Source organism: Gracilinanus agilis, chromosome 3 (assembly GCF_016433145.1).
Source record: "Gracilinanus agilis isolate LMUSP501 chromosome 3, AgileGrace, whole genome shotgun sequence".
In the NCBI taxonomy this organism is placed as follows: Eukaryota; Metazoa; Chordata; class Mammalia; order Didelphimorphia; family Didelphidae; genus Gracilinanus; species Gracilinanus agilis.
Window position 1 is genome coordinate 124,184,967 of NC_058132.1, and position 7,574 is coordinate 124,192,540.

The window sequence follows — 7,574 nt, forward strand, 5'->3', positions numbered from 1 at the left end:
ATGCTCAAAGGGCTATAAAAGACAGCCTGCCCTTTGATCCAGCCATACCATTGTTGGGTTTGTACCCCCAAAGAGATCATAGATAAACAGACTTGTATGAAAAGATTTATAGCTGTGCTTTTTGTGGTGGCAAAAAACTGGAAAAGGAGGGTATGTCCTTCAATTGGGGAATGGCTGAACAAACTATGGTATATGCTGGTGATGGAATACTATTGTGCTAAAAGGAATAATAAACTGGAGGAATTCTATGTGAACTGGAGAGACCTCCAGGAACTGATGCAGAGCGAAAGGAGCAGAGCCAGAAGAACATTGTACACAGAGACTGATATACTATGGTAAAATCGAATGTAATGGACTTCTGTACTAGCAGAAAGCAATGACACAGGACAGTTCTGAGGGATCTATGGTAAAGATGTTACCCACATTCAGAGGAAGGACTGCAGGAGAGGAAACATATAAGAAAAACAAATGCTTGAACGCATGGGTCGGGGTGGACATGATTGGGGATGTGGACTCGAAACTACCACACCAATGCAACTACCAACAATTTGGAAATAGGTCTTGAACAAGGACACATGTTAAAACCAGTGGAAATGTGCATCAGCTATGGGTGGGAGGAGAGCGGGGGGTGAAGGGGAAAGTAGGTGCTTGAATCATGTAACCATGTTAAAAATGAATATTAATAAATGATTAAAAAATTAAAAAAAAACAACTCTGAGGTGTCATCTCATACCTTTCAGATTGTCTATAATGATAAAAGGGGGAAATGACAAACACTGGAGAGGATGTAGGAAAAAAGGGACACTAATATATTGTTAGTGGAATTGTGAGCTGAACCAACCATTTTGGAGAGCAATCTGGAATTATGCCTAAAGAATTTGATCAAATTATGCATACTCTTTAACCAAGTAATCCCATTATTTGGTCTATTTCCCAGGGTGCGCAGTAAAAAAAGGAGAAGAACCCATATGTTTTTAAATATTTATAGCAGCATTCTTTTTTGGGGGGAAACTTGAAATTGAAGGGATGCCCATCAGTTGAGAAAGGCTAAACAAGTTGTGGCTTGTGATTGTGGTGGAATACTTCTGTATTATAAGAAATAATGAATGGGTTAATTTTTTTTAAATGGACTTACACAAAATAATGAGGAGTAAAACAAGCAGAACCAAAAGAACACTGTATATGGTAGCAGAAATATTGTTTGAAGGACAACTGTGAATGTCTACCTCCAGAGAAAGAACTGATAAAGACATGTATGACATGGTTTTATATACACGTGTGTGTATGTGTAGTCAAATGATGCCTTCTATAGTATGGAGTGGAGAGGGAAGAAGGGAGACAACTGTGAACTTCAGGGTAAAAAAAAATTTTTAGAAGAAAATTTAAAATTTAAGTTTAAAAAGAGAGGAAAAAAGAAAATATAACCATTCAGTTATCCATGCTCATAACTTGAGTGTCATTTTCAACTCCTCTTACTCCATATAGCCAATCAGTTGCCAAATCCTGTCATTTCTACCTTCTCAAAGTCTTGCACACATCTCCTCCTCCACTCACAGAGACACTATGTCCCTAGTTCCCTTATTACCACTCACCTGGACCATCATAATTGTCTTTTTAAAAAAAACTCTTACTCAATACAATGTATTGGTTCTAAGAAGAGTGGTAAGGGCTAGGCAATCAGATTTAAGTGACTTTCTCAGGGTCACACAGATAGGAACTGTCTGAGACCACATTTGAACCCAGGACCTCTTGTCTCCAGACCTGGCTCTCTATCCACTGAGTCATCTAGCTGCCCCCTATTCTAATAGCTCTCCCTGTCTCAAATCTCTATTTCATTCCATCCTCCATTCCCCTGCCAGAGATTTTTCTAATGCATGGGTCTAACCATGTCACCCCAACTACTTAATAAACTACCTAAAATATCAATTATAAATTGTTTTTGGAATTTTAAACTCTTTACAACCTGGTCCCTTCTTACCTTTCCAGTATTTTTATAATCTCTACCACACACTCTGGAATTCTGCTACCCCGGACAACTTCTTGTTTCTCACACCTGACACTCCATCTTCTATTTCTGCATCTTTATGACTGTTCCCTGCACCTAAAATGCTACTCCTCACCTTTCTGCCTCAGTTTCTGTGTCTTTCTTAGACTCATTTAAATCCTACCTCTGCAGTAGGTCTTTCCTAATCCCTTCCTCCCTGCCCCAGATATTAGTACCTTCCTATCTAAGGAATTCTCTGTTATTTACTATATATCTTGTATATATCTTGTTGTCTCCCCCTTTAGAATGTAAGCTTCTTGATTGCAAAGATTGTTTTTTGCTTTTCTATGTATCCCCAGTGTAAGCACAATGTCTGACATACAAAAAACACTTAATAAATGTTTGGTTGAATAACTGCTAAGCAAACGACTATGTAAAGTAGAAAAAACTGTATTCAGAACAAGAAAAGATCACTTCTTGCTAGGATGTCAGGGATGACTTATGGAGCTGGTATTTAAGTTGGGCTTTAAAATATATTTAGATCGGGGAGAGGGAAATAACATGAAATATGTAACTATGGGAAAATATTCAAAATAAAAATTTTAAAATATATAAATATATATATACATATATATGTATTTAGAGGCATGTATTAGATAAGTAGAGCTGGAGCTCAGCAAAGGCAATCTACATGGAAAGAAGTAGGAAGGCATGAAAGGCTATAGGGCTTGTTCAGAGAAAAGCAAGTCATCTCATTGGATTGGAATTTCAGATATAAAAAGGAAACTTTCAGAGACAAGGATGACAAGGTAAGGGAAGACCAAGCCATACATGAATTTGAATGCCTGACCAAGAAGTTTTGACATTATTCTCCATGCACTGGAAAGCCACAGACATTCTTGAACAAGGCTTTGGACATCATCAGAGATCTGCTTTTAAGATCATTTGGGTAGCAATGTATAATAGTAATCAGACCTCTCAGTTCAGTGTTGGGCATGGTCAGTAGTTAATAAATTCCTGTCAAACTGGCTTTAGATAAGAAGCTTGAATTGTCAAGGCAAAGTGTACATCAGCTTAAAATTGCTGTTACATGTAGCTGTTCTGTAATATAGGATTTTAACCTTGCCATGTTGGCTTAGGGCAAACCTGTCAGTTTAAATCCTATATTACAGTTCTTGATGAATTCAAACATTCTCAGGTACTGAAAAAACTAGATTGTTGTGAGAGGTAACTGAAAAGGTTGTGGCAATTATAAAAACAATCTGCTACTGGCTAAGAAATGTAGTGGATCAATGGAACAGATTAGCTAATCAACACATGTCCTTAGCAATTTAGTGTTTGATAAACCCACAGATGCAAGTTTAGCAGGGAAAGAACTCACCAAGTGACAAAAATTGCTGGGAAAACTGGAAAGCAGTATAGCAGAAATTAGGCATAATATGTAGACAAGGATAAAGTCAAAATGGATATTTAAACTAGAAATAAAGAGTGATGCCAAAAACAAATTAGTAGAGCATAGAAAAGTTTACCTGTCAGACATATGGACAAGGGAAGACTTTATGACCAAGCAAGACACAGAGAACATTACAAAAAATGAAATTCATAAATGTGATTACATTAAAATTTAAAAGTTTTGTACAAACAAAACCAATGTAACCAATATTAGAAGGAAAACAACAAGCTTTGGGGAAAATTTTAGTGCCTCTGACAAAGGCCTCATTTCTGAGTATGAAAACAGAGTTAAATTTATAAGAATACAAAGCATCCCCCAAATGAAAAAAGGTCAAAGAATATGAAAAGGCAGTTCTCAGAGGTAGAAATTAAAACTATAGTCAAATGAAAAAAATGATCTAAATCACTACTGATTGGAGAAATGCAAATTAAAACAACTCTTGAGATTCCACCTTACACCTGTCAAATTGGCTAACATGACAAAAAAATAAATGTTGGATAAGTAAAGGCATGTGGGGAAAATTGGGACATTGATACATTGTTGGTGGAACTACGAACTAATTAACCATTCTGGAGAGAAATATGGAACCAGGCTCAAAAGGCCACAAAACTATGCAAACCCTTTGTGCCATTAAAACCACTACTCAGTCTGTATCCCAAGGAGATCAGAGATAAGGGGAAAGGACCTACCTATATCAAAATATTCAGAACAGCTCTTTTTGTTGTGGTAAAGAATTGGAAACTGAGGGTTTATTCATCATTTGGGGAATGGATGAACGAATTGTGTATATGGTTGTAATGGACGAGTTTGGAAAAAGTCTAGACTTATATGAACTGATGCTAGGTGAAGTGAGCAGAACCAGGAGAGCAATGTATACAGCAAAAGAAATATTATATGATAACCACTTGTGAAGGACTAAACCATTATCAGCAAAACAAGTTTCCAAGATAACCAAAAGGGACTCGTGATGAAAATGTCATCCACAGCCAAAGGAACTGTTGGAGTCTGATCGCAGATCAAAGCATGCCATCTTCTACTTTATTTTCTTCATAAGGTTTCTATTGAATGTGTGATATGATGTCTATCATGATGTAATATGGAAATATGCATTGTATGAAAGCACTGGTATTACATATATCAGACTATTTACCACCTTGGGGAGGGAGAAAATCTGAACCCTAAAACATCAGAAACAATTGTCAAAGCACTTGAGGATGGTGGAGAGGTAGCAGAGAAAAGAACTTGGTAAATATATTTCAGTATTTCAAGGTCTGTCCTGTAGAATTAGGTTAGAACTGTTCTGCTTGGCCCCAAAGGAGAGATAGGAAGAATTTGTAGAGATACATCTGGGCTTGTTGCATGGTGAGATTTTCTAGCTATCTAACACTTCTAGCTATCTAAAAGTGGTAGAATGTGCTATTGAAACACCAGATTCCTCTTCCTATGTTATATATTAGTGCAGTGAGTATTTTTTTTCCAGATTTTTTTTATGGTAAAAAATAGCATGACAAAGAATCAAACCAGAACTTTGGAATAGTAGCCCATTCCATATTTAACCATATTTATGACCAGCTACATGAGTACATGTAGGAGTAGAAGGAGATCAAAATAGGAAAAAGAGATCCCCAAAAGGACCAAGTCAGAGAAGACAATGGAGGAGAGTTACAAAAACATGGTGTAGCATGAGATGGGCCAGAGAATATAGAATTAAAATGCAATAAAACCCAGCAGCCCAATGATCTACTGATCACTGGTGACTTGAGAATGGTGTCAGGAGATGGGGAGGATGAAAACAGATTTTTTTTAAGGTGTAGAGTGAGTGTGTAGTGCTGTGGAGGCAAGGAAAATAGCAAAACTTTGGAGAAAATTCCTCTTTTTGAGAAGTTTGATGTGAAGGAAAGGAAATAGAACAATGGTTGTTGTTTTTTAAGGATACAGGGGACCTGAGCAGGCTTCTTAACAAAGAAAAAAAAATCCAGTGGAGGTAGGATAGAAGAATTTACTATGATAGGGGGTGGGAAGATGATGATTAAAATAAGACAAGACAGATCTATATAAACATATACAACTTTGCATGTTCTAGCTTCTTTAGCAATATTCAAGTCACATACATACACACATATGGTTAAATGTACATATATGTATATGTTGTGCACATTGCCAGAATACAGAGACATTACATCTGGCAAAAGGGAAAAAATTGTGTTGTTAGTGCAGTAAACATGTATTTTTTTTCTAGATTTTTTTAATGATAAAAAATAGTATGACAAAGAATCTTATTTAACAGAATCAAACCAACACTTTGGAATAGTAGCTAGTGCCATATTTAACCACATTTCTACAGGAATATCTTGTTCCATTGCACTTTGCTTTATTGTATTGTGCAGATGTGTTTTTTCACAAAACTGAAGTTAGTGGCAAGCCTGCATTGAGCAAGTCTTATCAGCACTATTTTTCCAATGGCATGTACTCACCTTGTTCTGTTTCACATTTTCTTGAATCTTACAATATTCCAAACTTTTAAAATTATTATTATATTTGCCATGGCGATCTGCGATCAGTGATCTTTGATGTTACTATTGTAAATATTTGTAAATAAATATATATTGTAAATAAAAGTGAGCAAACTAAATAAATAAATATTGTGTGTTTTGACTGCTCCACCAACTGGAAGTTCCCAGTTTCTCTCCCTTTCCTTAGGCCTCCATATTCCTTGAGGCACGACAATATTGAAAGTAGGCCAATTAATAACCTTACAAAGGCCTTTAAGTATTCAAGTGAAAGGAAGAATGAATCAATGTGGCAACCTTAACTGTTATCATATTTTAAGAAAATGCTGGTAGCCATCACCATTAAGGCAAGACCCTCTACCATCAAGAAGGTTATGATTTGCTGAAGACTAAATAAAGAATAAAAAGAATAAAAAAAGAATAAAAAAACCAGGGCTTTGCAAAATTGAAAAGTGGCCAAAGACAAAGGTTTGCAAAGGAGGGTCTGGTCACATGCACAGAACTTTATGGACCCTAGTCTGGAATGTGGTGAAGTCTTAAAAGGAGACACATGGAGGCAGTTGGGAGCTGTTGTTCCTGTTCATCAGGAGGAGCAGAGAGAACTTCCTGTGGGCTGAATGGCCTTAGCCTAAGGGGAGTTTACTTGTCTGTCCCCGAGAGTTGATGGTTCCTATGCTTGAGAGATCTGAAGATCCATAGATCCTAACCATCCCTGTCTCCAATTTCCCATCCCCCTGTGATCCTGTAAGCTCCTGGTTCCTGAGAGTATCCTGACAGTGTGTGTAATAGTCAGTACCCAGAGAAACCTGTCTGTGAAGAAGAGGCTTGCCGCCATCTTGGCCCTCTGCCTAATAGGCTGAGCTCATCAAGATTTCACATCTTTACTACTCTGACAAACTTTTACCATGTCTACAATTCATTTTGAGGACCAGTAGGTCAGGGTAGATTATATAGTATGGGAATTTTAGTTAGTGAGTGTAGATTTAAGAAGCTTGAAAACTTTGAAGATGGTTCCATGAGGAACTCATAGAAGTTGGGTGGAGAATCTAAATTTTAAGATTAGGGACTCCTTTTTCCCTGGTTCTCTTCCTTCCTCTTTTACTTGGATACAGAATAAATCTCAGTTACTGGTTTTACTAATGTTTAAGAGAGTCAGATAGTGTCTTGGCCTATAATCTGATACTCGGGCCTACTCAGGCCTACAGAGCCCAGTCACTCAACTGTATACCAACAACTCTTCAAAACCTTTCCATCTATATTATCAACATGTTTCAGATGATAGCATTTAAAAAAAAAAGAAAATTTTTGAATTAAGATAATGTACATTGGATTTTTTAGACATAATACTTTTGCACACTTAATAGACGACACTGTAAACATAATTTCTATACACAATGAGACACCCCAAAATTCATGTGACCTGATTTATTGCATTATTTGCTTGAATTGCAGTGTCTGGAACTGAACCCACAATGCCTGTATAAGTTGGAGGAAATTTTTGGTGGAAGGGAGGAAGGGAAAGGGAAAAAGGGAAGGAGGAAGGAAGGAAGGAAGGAAGGAAGGAAGGAAGGAAGGAAGGAAGGAAGGAAGGAAGGAAGGAAGGAAGGAAGGCTGTCTCTTATACACA